The sequence below is a fragment of the Triticum dicoccoides genome, chromosome 5B (genome assembly GCF_002162155.2).
Source record: "Triticum dicoccoides isolate Atlit2015 ecotype Zavitan chromosome 5B, WEW_v2.0, whole genome shotgun sequence".
In the NCBI taxonomy this organism is placed as follows: Eukaryota; Viridiplantae; Streptophyta; class Magnoliopsida; order Poales; family Poaceae; genus Triticum; species Triticum dicoccoides.
The window spans coordinates 58,585,518-58,599,416 of NC_041389.1; the positions used below are offsets into that span (position 1 = coordinate 58,585,518).

The following is a 13,899-nucleotide window of genomic DNA, read 5'->3' on the forward strand; positions in this document are numbered from 1 at the left end:
ATTGCCTCAAAGATAATAGTACGCAAGCTTAAGCATCAAAAGGAGTAGAAGTTGAGACAAAAATTCTTTAATCAAAATCGTGGACAATTGTTGCAAAAATTGGTATCTCATAGGTCAGATATTGCAGAGAGGATGATCATCCCACTAAGGGATCTAGAAAAGGCCACAAACAAGTTCCATCCAACTCGTAAGCTTGGTGGTGGAGGGCATGTTGTTGCAACCAAAAAGTCAAATATTGTGGTCAAGAGTGAGATTAATGAGTTTATAAATGAAGTTTCCATACTATCACAGATCAATCATAGGAACATTGTAAAGCTTTTTGGATGTTGTCTTGAGGCAGAAGTCCCCTTGTTGGCTTATGAGTTCATTTCCAATGGAACCCTATGTGATTATCTTCACAAGAAACCACTAAGATCAGTACCTTGGCGGGACATATTAAGGATTGCAGTTGAAATTGGCAAAGCCCTTTCTTACCTTCACTCGGGTATTTCTATCCCCGTAATACACAGAGATATAAAGTCCACCAATATACTTCTTGATGATGCTTTTACAGCGAAGGTGTTTGACTTTGGAGCTTCAAGGTACATTCCTAAAGATAAAACAACAATTACAACAGTGGTGCAGGGAACGTTGGGATATTTAGATCCTATGTACTTTTATTGTGGCCGTCTGACAGAAAAAAGTGATGTTTATAGCTTTGGAGTTATTCTCATTGAGTTGCTTACAAGGAAGATGCCAATTATATATAGATCCTCCACCGGTGATGGGCTAGTTGCACAATTTGTTGAACTACTTGCAGAAGGTAAATTGGTAGAAATACTAGATCCGCAAGTAATTGTGGAGGGAGGTAGCCAAGTTGAAGTGGTATCTTCTCTAGCTATGTCGCGCATAAAGCTAAGAGCAGAGGAGCGACCAACTATGAGGTCAGTGGAGATGACACTAGAAGCACTTCAAGGACCCAAAGAACATTTTCGGGTTCGGGATGCAACACATGAGGGGAGTTATTCGGCAATGAGATATACATCACCAATAAGAATGACAAGCTTAGAGGCCACTAGCAGGCAATATAGTCAAGAAGAAGAGTTTGTGTTGTCCGTAAGCTACCCCCGATAGTCTTACTTACAGTTTACATGTGAAAGAGTTGGTATGTATAACATGCACGTGTGTTGTGTACGTTCGAACATTGTGTGTGCTTCAATTTGTTGTTGCTTTAATGTTATGTTTCTAATCAAAGTATGTGAATTACATGGTTGATTGTTTCTTCATTGAACAACTGCTTCCTTCATAATGTGAGCACTCACCATATAGTACATATACTTATTTTTCTTCAAGCTGGGTTGCCCTAATTTCCATTGTTCACATAATAGAAATTCCGAAACAAAATTTAAGGTATATGTAGTGCTCAAAAGTTTGTTGATCAAAGATATAGTTAGCTAGTGCGGTTAATATTTTCTATTTCAAAATTCAAGGTGATTTTAAAAATAACTAGCAAAGTAGCCCCTTCTTGGAAATCTGCGTGTACAACATATTATTTCATAATTTTGAATCTTACATTGGAAATTAATAATTCGCAACTTTTAAGGGACAATTTCGTTAGACAATATCTACCAGAGAGCTCTAGAAATAGTTATTAATCATCTATGCTGAATAAATTAATTTGAATTTTATTAGTTATATTATTTTATGAAAACAATATATTTATTCTCTTTTAAAACCTTATATACGACAATATTATTTAGTAATTCTTAAGATACTCATATGCTACTTAAAACGAACTTGAAAGCTTATAATTTTTCTTAAAAAATGTACTTTAATCTTTTTGTGTGCATTTTTTTTATAATGACAGAAGACTCTAAAATGGTTGTTGTTTTACAGTGAATGGATAAAATATGATGGGAGTTATTTTTACAAATAAAAATAATTAGGGTCGAATCTCAACCTTCAATCTTATGTGAGATACCTTTATTTCACAAATTTAAATGGGCATTTTTTATGAAAACAAATGACAGTGGGACCCCCTGGGTATGCCCAATGCGAAGAATTCTGCCTAGTAGACTCTAACGGTCTGAGTCTATCCGAAGGATCACTCGGTGGGGCCGGCATAGGTAATCCCATCCGTCCGAATACCGCAACATCCATCCATCCTTTTAAGAGACGTGAATACCACAATAGGTGTAGAACATTTCATCTTTAAAGCTTCTACATCATTAGCAATTGTTTCCACCTTATCAAATGAAACTCCCATCCTATCAATTTTTTGTGCAAAAATATTATTCAGTTCTTTTTGGGAAGTGATACATTCTTTAATCATGCCTCTGGATCAGTGGGTGTTTGATTACTTCCATAAGAGTTGTTTAAAATATATGGCTTAGTGAAAGAGTATGGTGCCCCATGTTTGGTTTTAGTAATTTATAACAATCACTATGTAGAGAAAAGTCTGAAATAAACCTTGAATTCGTATTCTCGGTCTAAATCAAACCCTCATCTCAAAATCCTTGAAATTGGCACCCCGTCCTTTGTAGTCCAAGTCCATCCCGGTGGTTTTCAGCTGAAATCTTGTTTGGGCTCCAGGATTGCTTACATGGCACAGGGTGAACGGAGAATCCAACATTTTGCCATGGAGCTTGCTGGTGACGTACTGTAGGTTGTATTCCCATGGCTGAACCTCTGGTTCCAGCATGGCTTCCATCGGCAACGGTTCGGCCATAGATGGTCACGACGGACAGTAGGTCCTGGTCGGCATTGGTCACCACCTGGTGCTTGACGCTCTTTTACCCGTTGTTAGTGAGCAGAGTCGTTGAGATTGACAACGAGCGCGCGGGATGGGGTGAACGTGCACCCAAGCGGTAGACCTGGATGTCTGCGGCACCATGGGGTACCTCCCTACACGCTGCTCTGGCCTGTCGCTCGCTGCATGCGATCGCTTGAAATCTCCATACAGTCTGTCATGTCCCGTCGCAGTGGAGTCGTCGTGCTCATGCATGGCATGGCCTGATCATTATCAAGGCAGGCTCATGCATCATCCAGAAGAAGACATGCACTGCTAAAGAGAAGAAGACATGCTTTTCCCAAGGAGAAATCTTCGGTCAGGCACGACCATCTCTCGTCCAGCAGCTCGTCGGTGTGCATTCGGACATGGTGCTCAGCTGAGCTTTCCCAACTCGTCCTTGCTGTCAGCACGGTGGCAGGTCGCGGACGTAAGCCCGCCTATGATTTCCCCTCAATCCAGTGCCAAATAAGCAATCCCGATGCCCAAACGATCTTTGAGCGACAAACGACCGGGGTCGACTGGGATTGAAAAGGACAGGGTGCTAGTTTTAGGGATTTCGAGATCATGGTTCGATTCAAAGTGTGAATATAAATGTAAAGTTTATTTTAGACTTTTCCCTTTTATAGCATACTAGGACAACACTCGTGTCGCTGCAGTGAGATATAAATGTTCACCTGTCATCACTGATAGACACAACCAAACTGTAATCGTGTCATGTCAGTACATGGGACTCAGATTTGCTCTTTTCAAGGAATTGTTTATGTTCAACCCAAAGTCAATCAAGTTGCACGTCAAGATATATAACATTCAAAATTGTTGGTGATGTTAGCCAATCTTTTGGTTACGCTTTCTAAATTATACTACTTCATAATACACACAGTTTGTTTGTGCAAATATAAAAACACCAAATGCTTCAAGATGGTAAAAATAAAGAAAAAGATTACTCTATCGGTCGACATGGAAATGCTACGGTGGCGGTTATCGCAGGTAGGACAATACTTTTGTCAATCGTACATGCAGTGCACATATTTAGCTTCAAATCAATCCTCCCTCTACAAGATATAGAAATTGGCTAGCTAATCTCACGCGAGCCATGAGCTCCTAAGTTCAAATCCTAATGAAGACAACCCCTTTTAATTTGTCTTACAACTTTTCTTTTAATTTGTCTTTCCTCACTTATAGGTGGGACCCATGCCACTCTGGCGAGCCACATAGCAAGAGTTAATAGTGAGTTGACGGCAATAGACGGAAATGTACCAAAATGTATGTCAAACACAAGTTACAGGGTCAGTTTGTGTCATTTTTGAAGTTTGTGTATGAAATTGTACCAATCGTGCAAGTTTATGTAACATAAGTGTAATCAACTCTTATCAATATATAGACAAGTAGTATAGATACAAAGATAGAGATCATATAATCAACATAAGTGTGATGGCGGTTGAATCGGTGCGATCAAACGAGCACACTTGAGACTGTGGATCATCAAAATACATAAACCAGATAAGTAAGATCATATAATATGAAGTAAGTAAATAACGTGCAGTGGTTTACATGTACTCCCTCCATCCCATAATATAAAAGTATTGAGGAAAATACTTTATTGGCATCACTGATGCAGTTGAGACGGAGCCGGATTGATCCCGATAAAAGATCCTGATCGATCAGTCAAACTCCTCAGGCTTCAGCATTGATAGAGCCGAGCTCTCTGACCATGCTCTGCAGGTTCTCCCAAGACACCCCGGCGGGCGCCACGGCCTCCTCTGCCTTGACCTTCCACCCAACCGCGCTCCCCCGCATGTCCTCCGCCTTCATCGCATGCCTGACGTGGCTAGCCACCTGCTCCCTCCTCACCTCGTCGTCAAGCCGGACGCCCATGCCCCATACCTCGCAGGCGTACTTGCAGTTGGTGTACTGGTCTGCGAATCCCGGCCAGCACACCATCGGCACGCCGGCGGCCACGCTCTCGCAGGTGGAGTTCCACCCATTATGCGTCAGGAAGCACCCGACGGCCGGGTGCCCTAGCACCTGATCCTGCGGGCACCACGTGGTCAGGCAGCACCGCCCTACCGTCGTCGCGACGAACTCTGCCGGCAGCGAGCTCATGCCAGCGCTGGCGCCGTGGACGAGGTTGTCCCTGATGCACCAGAGGAACGGGTGGCCGCTGGCCGCGAGGCCCCATGCGAACTCGGCGAGCTGGTCGGTGGAGAGGACCGTGAGGCTGCCGAAGTTGGCGTACACGATGGAGCCCGGTTGTTGCGTGTCCAGCCACGCGAGGCACTCGCTGTCCTGCTTCCATAGGTTCAGGCCGCTGGCGGAGGCACCATCGTCGCTTAGGTGGTGGTTGAGGAGGGAGCCTAGGGGACCGACGGTGTAGATGCGCGGGTACTCAGCGCGGAGGGCGACGAGGACGTCGGCTTCTAGGTCGTCGAAGGTGTTGAGGATGAGCGCGTCAACCTTGGTGCAGCCGTTGGCCTCCACCATGCTGAAAACGGAGGCCAAAATCGTCCGGGTCGGTCGTGCGGACGAAGCTGCAGATGTCTCCGAGGCTGATCGGCCGCATGCCCGGAATCCAGTCGAAGAGCGTCCTACTCAGGTGTCCGTTCGTCAAGCAGCTCTCGTCTGCAAACGCATGTACAAACGATGAAGCAAATACAGATTTCACTCTTGAAATAAACTGTTACACATTTTTTTTAAACATTTCACATGTTGGCATTTGAGTTTCCTATTGTCTTCATTTTCAGAACCTACATTTCATTCCTCACTGCTTGTTTTACAAAGACCGCATCTATTTACAATTGCACATTTTTGAAATAACATATTTCACTCTTTTGAAATAAACTGTTACACATGTCCAAATAATCATTTACAAGTTGACATATCAGTTTCATATTATTTTTCACTTTCAGAACCTACATTTCACTTTTTACCAGCTTGTTTCAGAAAAATCACATCTATTTGAATTGCAGATTTTTGAATAACATATTTCACGCTTTTGAAATAAACTATTACACATTCTCAAATAACCAGGTTCACAAGTTGACTTTTTAGTTTCATATTTGGGTTAAATATGTTTTCAGTGAGAAAGGTTGGTTTCACATTTCTAATGAAAAATTGTTTGCTTCACATTTTTCTCGTGAAAAGGGTTTGTTTTACATATGGAATGTGAAATGTTATAAATTAGACGTGTTCTGAATGTAAAGTTTGATCTTGTTCTAAATGGCTCGGCGCAAGGAATTCAAATATAAAAAAGACTCAAAAACAAAATTATAGTTTAAAAGATATTCATGATTTAACTTTATCATGGTAGAATAAAAAGAGTGAATTTATTGTGTAGGAGGAGAGAGGGAGTGTATCTGACATTTTTTGCCATGCATGCATGTGGAGGAGAGAGATAGAGAGAAACATGTGCGAAGAAACTCATGGTGGGCCATACTACGATTTGACTAAACTAGAATACAAACAGCTGGGAAATCAATATAGTGATAATACATCTGAGTGGGCCAGCTGTTGCACGAATCTCAGCAGGCAATGAATGGATGGATAGCTCATTGCTGGATAGCTGCCGCTAGGTACCATGGCGCAAAACTACTTTGTGCTAGATCGGATCCCACGGGCAATGAATTCCCAGTTTTTCTTTAGGAAAAATTCCAAAATAGCCCTTGAACTTGTAGGCGAAAGCTAATTCGAACCCGAAACTCTTAATCCTGAAAATCAGCATACCAAACTCTTCAATCCTGGTCTTATTGAACCTTGAGCGCGTTTCCAAACAGAGATCATCGACATGATAGGTCGAATCCCGGAATTGTTGAGTGCCCTCACGACTGGGCCGGCCCAACAGACATGAACCGATCTTGTATACAAGTTTAAGGTTTGTTTTAGACTTTTTCCTTGTCCTTACTCGGAAACGGAATGCAATACAACATCTCTGCCTAAAAAATACGGAAATGTTAACGCCCACACGTGTGGGCGTTGACCATCTCGACCACACGCATCCATCACCGTCCAATACTATATGCACGAATCTTGGCATAATCTGGCTGATTTTCTATGCCACGTAGGACAAGACGTGTGTGTGATGTGTGACGTTGTTCGCTCACACATCCGTTCTACCACACGAAGGGGCCGGTGTGTAGGCGTTTAGCAGTTCACCCACACACCAGTTTTCAGTCACGCACAAGGGCTGGTGTGTGGGCGTTTGCCATCTCGCCCACACGTCTGCCTCCTCTCCCACACCCAAGCTGCCAGTTGCCATGCGTTTTGCAGTGTACATGGCAACTGCCTTAGTGTGATTGCAAGCAGATGGCAACTCTCTTTTTTTTTTATCCGAACATGTCAGTTGCCATATGTTTTGCATGGTACATGGCAAACTGCCCTAGCGTGCACGTAAGCAGATAGCAACTTTTTCTTTTTACATGGCAACTGCCCTAACATGCTTGTGAGCACATGACAACTCTCTTTTTTACCCGATCATGTTTTTTTGCCATGCCATTTTTTCAGTGCTACATGGCAACTGCCTAGTGTTAGTAGGTGGCAACTCCTAAAGTTTTGAAATCATGGCAACTGCAGTAGACCAGACCACACATGTCAACAGCTGTAGTTGTCCAAAAAATGGCAATCTGGAACTTTGACCTGAGATGGCAACTGCCTAGTGTTAGTAGGTGGCAACTCCTAAAATTTTGAAATCATGGCAACTGCAGTAGACCAGACCACACATGGCAACAGCTGTAGTTGCCAAAAAATGGCAATCTGAAACTTTGACCTGAGATGGCAACTGCCTAGTGTTAGTAGGTGGCAACTCCTAAAGTTTTGAAATCATGGCAACTACAGTAGATCAGACCACACATGGCAACAACTGTAGTTGTCCAAAAAATGGCAATCTGGAACTTTGACCTGAGATGGCAACTGCAGTTGAGCAGACATGGCAACTGTAGTTGTCCGACATGGCAACCGTAGTTCAGCGATATGGCAACTGCACTTAAATGAACATAGACGAGGGTCCAGCCCATGGCAACTGTGTGCGCGCGGTAAAGTGTCAGGTGGGGCGTGCGGGACCACGAGGTACGAGGCCTGACGTACCGGGCGTGTGGGTGTTATCTATTTCGCCCACACGCACGCGTATAAGAGGGACCGGGAGGAAAAAAAGGCGTGTGGGCGCTAGTTGTTTTGCCCACACACAAGCGTGTGGGCCGATCCTCTTAGGCACCACACGGAACGTGTGGGCAGATTCCTTAATGCCCACATGTGTGACAGTTATCGGAACCCAAAAAATAAGAGAGTAGAGACCTAGAAGGAAAAAAAAGTAGGTCGGGAAAGAGGATAACTTGTCAATCTGATTGGCAATTTTACAGAGTCAATTTGAAATGCTTTCCTATAACAACACAGATGAAGCATGCAAAATGCCTATAAGATGCAGATTAATGTATTTACTGCCGACTGAATTTTGAAGATAGCATGCTATTTGGTTAATGGCAACACAAGTTGAAATAAATTGGTTCGAGGTGTTAGCTTTGAGTGGCACGTAGCCTCTTTCCTTTAGCTCCCGGAGCCGCATGTGGGCCATCAGCGATGCGGCGCTACAAGCCCAGAGCACCATGCTCGGCACGCCCAGCTCCCGCGCCACGTCCAGCGCGAAGCTCATCAGCGACGTCGGCAGCACGCACGTCACCGGCGGCACGCCCGGGGTGCCGTTGAGCCGGAGGAGGAGCTCCTTCAGAGGCTCCGCCCACCGCTGGCTCGTGGCCGCAGACAGCCTGAGGTTGTAGTCCTCGGCGTCCCGGTCAGCCTCCACCAGCCCGTCCGGGATCGCCTCGAACCGAAACCCCTCGCGGCCACGCACTGCGGCGGCGCCCTCCGTCGCCTCCATGACGCGGTGGTTGTGCTCGGTGTTGACGAAGGTGATGTAGACGCCGTGGTGGTGCAGCAGCTTGGCCAGCTGGAGCGCCGGGTTGGTGTTACCGGAGCTCGGGTGCGGCACCACCACGGCGTGCCGCGTCGCCATTGGTTCGTTAGTCCGGCCGTGGGCGCGCGCGTACGGAGCTGTGTAATGTGTGTATGCTTAACTGGCTTTGTTTTGTTTATGCGAATCACGATGAGTGTAAGCTATGTAGTATATACTCCACTAGCATTTGCTGCTGTAGATGCCCTAATTAGATCTTACTTTCATGTGTAGACTCGATCGGATCGAGGTCTACTCCAGCTCGTAAGTTGTAGGTGGTTGACATTAGAGACTGGACTAGATCCAAGTCTTTCTTTTTCTAAGAGGATCAGAAAGGGAGATAATAGTGTAATGCGCTGCGTGTTTTATTAAGCCTCAAGGGTGAGTGTATACAAGACATGGGAGGGTAAGATGTCTCCTAGAGATAAGACGAAAATAATTCCTATCTAATCCGATGTAATCACTAACTTCTTACCGCGGTCGTAGCAGTAGCGTCGCGGACGGTCAGACTTTAGAGAATAGAAGTCGGCGGGTTAAAAAAAAACCTCCGTCCCACCTCCCACCCCTCACCCACCCACCCCACCCCGTGCAGTCGTGGACGGTGTCACATCGCGCGCACATTAACTGTAGAGCAAAGACGACGAGTTGCTCAAGCAAGGTGACAACCCTTTGTGTCGAGAGTTTGGGCCAGTGTAGCCGTGGTCGAGGTAGCCGTGCGAGGTACACCATGGTCGATGTCGAGTCAGGGATCACCGGTGTCGAGGCAGCCGCTGTGGAGCCGTTGGTGCAAGTAAGCACCGTGTAGTAAGTGACGCAGTGGTGCGCCAGGAAGAAGAGAGTGACGCGATCCAGGCAGTCGTCAAGGAGGGTGTCGATGCCGAAGACGATGTTTCTGTAGCCGTTGTTAACGAGGCGCCGCACCGGGCTTGCTAAGCCTAGGAACACGTCGTGGACGAAGGCACGCGTCGATGTTGCCAAAACCTTGCATGTGTAGACGGGAACCAACATGAAGGGTACACCATGTCGGAGGGGCCAACAGAGGAGGCCTCCATGATAGTGGCGGTGCAAAACCACATGGGGTAGAAGGCGCTGATGTTGCCCACATTTGCTAGAATATATGAAGTAGTTGGGGAAGATGACGGCAACACTGGCGATAACTTTTGCTAGACGGAGACAGAGATGTGGTCGACAAAATCAAAGGTAGCCCGAGAGGGGCCATGTGGGTCTCCTGTAGAAGCGATGAGACGATGCTTGAAGTAGGCGAGAAAGAACCCAACAGTGTGATGAAGACCATGCGCCGAAGGTGGCGATCCTGTGTCTAGGGAGGCGACACAAGTGGGTGCCACAAAGGACGTCAACGTGCGGGGATAGCAAGAGGTGTACCGTGGGCAGCGGTGCTACAGCCCAAAGGGGTGATGCAATGGTAACAGACGTGTCAGTGCAACAGCGGGGAAGGCCTCAGGCGGTGGCGCTGCGGTTTCAAGGAACACAACAACAGCCCATTACTCAATCGGTGCAGAGGCATGCATACTCCATGACGATCTTCACGGGTACCTGCGGAGACGTGCACAAACGATTGATTAAGTCGATGGCGCAATACGGATGGAGCAGATCGCGTGTGGTTTGGCGATCAATCCGATCACTCACAAGGTCGGGACCGCTGCTAGGTGACAGAGTGGCCGAGCCACCGATGCCACGCGTGAACGGCCTGGCATGCATGCATCCAATACCTAGGTGGGGCGTGGAAGTGCGAAATGCAGCCGGCCCCTCGCAAAAAATGCAGCCGGCCAACGCATCGCGTGTGTGGCGCTGCAAGGACCAGCGGCCTGGTGCAACTGAGTGGGATGGAGGTGTGGTTGGTGTAGGACTCTAGATCGGATCACGGCGACGATGGAAGGACCGAAGGAGAATGACATGCGGACAGATGCGCAGACGACGGGCGTTACGGGCTTTCGCATGTCGCGCGTGGATGCCGAGTCGGAGAAGAGGCTGGTGTTGTCAGTTCAAAGTCGGAATAGAGGCGTGCGGGGCTCGACGGGTGGCGGGTGACGCAAACTGATTTTTGATCATAAAACCAAAAAAAAAGCGCCCCGATCAAACGACGGGCGAGAAAAACCTGGATCAATGAATTGGGAAAACGACTCTTTAATGTAGCCAATCAACACGATTGGCGGACAAACACTAGCTACGGGTTGCGCATCCCTCGGTGGAGATCATGGACATCGATTTCCCCATGTGCGGGGCCGTGTGGAAACTATGGTGGAGCTAGGTCAGGAACTTGCGGTTCATACCATGTAAGAGGATTAGAAAGGGATGAGAACTGGCATAATGTGGTGCGTTCTTTATTGTGCCTCAAGAGCGAGTATATACTGAGGTATAAGACTTGGAGAGTACGGCGCCTCCCAAAGATAAGATGAAAATAATTCTTGTCTAATTCGGTGCAATCTCTAACTACCAAATATATCTCTAACATTCTTTCGCAATTACAACGCTAGCGTCGCGGAAGGTTAGACCGGAGAGAGTACAAACCGACGGGCTGACACTTTTTTTATAATTTAGGCCTTGTTTGGCAGCGAAGTATTTTCTAAGCATTTTGAGAATATTGCAGTTTTTGAGATTACCATAGTTTTATCTACAATGAGTTGTTTGTTAGCGCCTAACAACTGTTGTTTTAATATTGTAGTATTTGGCAAACTGTAGTTTTTTCTCTGCTTAATAAAATGAACCCCCGGCCTGTTTTTAAAAAACAGAGCAGGCGAAAAGAAGGGAGTCCCCTCGGTTATCCTTCCCCGCTCCTCGCTCTGGCTCGTTCTCACGCCGCCGCCGCCGCCCTGTCGTCTTCCAGCGGCGGCCATGGGGAAACAAAGAATGGAGAGAGCAAAGGTGATTACTCTGCCCTCCATCCTCCCTCATCGCTCCTCCCGCCTCTCCCCGCCAACCGTCGGCTCCTTCCTCTACACGGCCGTGCCGTTCTCCATTGTGCATGCCGTTGGTATCTGCGGACGGCGCCGCGACGCACAATCTCCTCGATGCCGTCCGGCCTTGCTGACGAGAAGGCCGTCCCCGATTCAGGGGCAGAGTAGATTCTCCTTGGATAGATTGAGAAGCTGGCGTAAGGCTAGATGCAACCTAGATGATCTTAGCTTGGTGATAGCTTTATGTAGTAGCCTGAAATATGGCGTAAGATGGTCTGCATCGCTGCGATTTTCAGATATATGTGTGTTACAGAAGCATTGGCTATCTAGATGGGCTTATATCTGAAGCCAAAAGAAAGTAGACAACCAAGCTGCTGCTTGGTCGGCTTATAAGGCTGCGATTTCAGAAATATGTATGTTACAGAGGCATTGCCTATCTAAGTGTTTGCTGGGTTACCAGCTTACAAATTTTGACAGCCAATCAGGCTGTGGAAGTGTAAATAGACTGTCTAAGACAAGTAGTAGAACCCCAATCTCGCTGCTGAAATGCACAACAGTCATACCATAGCGATTTTGCTATTTTTCATTCAGACAATTCAGATTCCAGTATCCCTATTCAAACCTGATTCTCAAAAAAGACAAACCACACCTGGTACTTTTAACAGGGGGTAGGGGCTAGAGGTGACAGTTCATTAATTTGTAGCATCACTTTTGTATTTTGAATGACCCAATGCACGCCGCTCATTGAGAAATTGTACATCACTTCTGTATTTTGCATCCCCACTTGGAATATCAACTATATGTGTTGGGTCAATATTGGAGCCAATCTGGTCAAACCATTGTTCTCCCCCTCATGATTGCGAATAATGATACGCTCGATGTGATTATGTAGTTGTGCATGCCTGAGATTGAATAGCTCTTTAGCATTTTGTGGCCTTTGGTTGCATCTAGCTTGCTCGTTCAAGTGGTACCTGTAATTTCAGAAAGGTAATGAAGATGTGTGTATTTGCATTATAGTCGTTGGCCTAATAGAAGAACTTGGCTGTACCTAACATTTCGGTAGGGTGCAATGAAATTAGGTGTATTTGCATATCCTGCATCAATCAAATAAAATTTTCCCTCTGGCACATAGAAATTGTTTTCTAGTGCATCTTGTAGAACTCGAGCATCATAAGCTGAACCTTCCCAGCCCGCACTGACATGGACGAATTGATTATCAAAATTACACGCCACCATGACATTTTGTGATAATGTTCCTTTTCTATTGCGATATGGGTTTTGTAGTCTCGGAGATATGCTAATCGGAACATGCGTCCCATCAGTTGCTCCGATACAATCCTTCATAAGGACAGGAAATACTGATGACAAATATGTAACAATATTTACAAATGATATGTTGGCGATTGGTTGAACCTCTCTCGCCTGTGTATACGGCTTTGATGATGGCTAACTCATCATTTTCTCAGTGTTTACGCTTCAAAAAATTCCCTCATATTGATGGAGCAACTAGAAGGACTTACAGAGGACAGAGACGATGCAAGTATCAATTGAATGTGCGACCGTGGCCACGCGATTCAAGTTCTTACGCAGCTCTTCATGCCCCTCGACAGTGACGCAGATGACTGGCCAACAACGGCACGTGGTGGGTCGCCGCCTGAACGCGTAGCTCCGCTGCGCCTCAATGGTGTCTCGAAGAAGGGCAAGCCGCTCCGTCTAGCTGTACCTTCACCAGCAGGTGAGTCACAGGAGACGCCGTGCCATGGGTGGTCCTTGTATACACAAGCTAGCAGTTCGGTTGTTATGCGCGCTGAGTAAGGAATATCCAGCTAGCTAGCTACAAAAGCTCAACAGCCGGCCAGCTGCATGTCCTTCCACTGCTAACGGCTAGGTAGCTGACTATTTGTAAGCAACGGCTAGGCAATAATATTGTGTTTTGTAACAACAACCAAACAGGTCACAATAATCTCAATACTTCAAGATACTTTGGTATTATCAAAACTGTGGTATCTTGTACCCATTGACAAAAATACTGTGGTTTTTAATACTTCAGTTTTTCTAATGTTTTGCTACCAAACAGAGCCTCGAAACCTTATTTATTTGTCACGATAAATAAGCCCCCTGAAAAATACCCTCATGATCACGGCATATAGCAGCTATAGCCCCTCCTCGTCTGTTCCTGACCACTGATGCATCAACGTTTATCTTGCAGAGCATATCTGGAGGCTGCAACCATCTGTTTGGGCGAACTAAAGTGGCTCGTCCGGTGCTGTCCGAAGGTT

At 46.1% G+C, this 13,899-nt stretch overlaps 2 pseudogenes; one reads left to right on the forward strand and one right to left on the reverse strand.

Moving 5' to 3' along the window:
* Positions 1–1,113, forward strand: part of LOC119309062 — a 10,778-nt pseudogene extending 9,665 nt beyond the window's left edge.
* Positions 1,114–4,428: 3,315 nt separating this feature from the next.
* Positions 4,429–8,768, reverse strand: LOC119305170 (annotated as a pseudogene).
* Between the last annotated feature and the right edge of the window lie 5,131 nt (positions 8,769–13,899).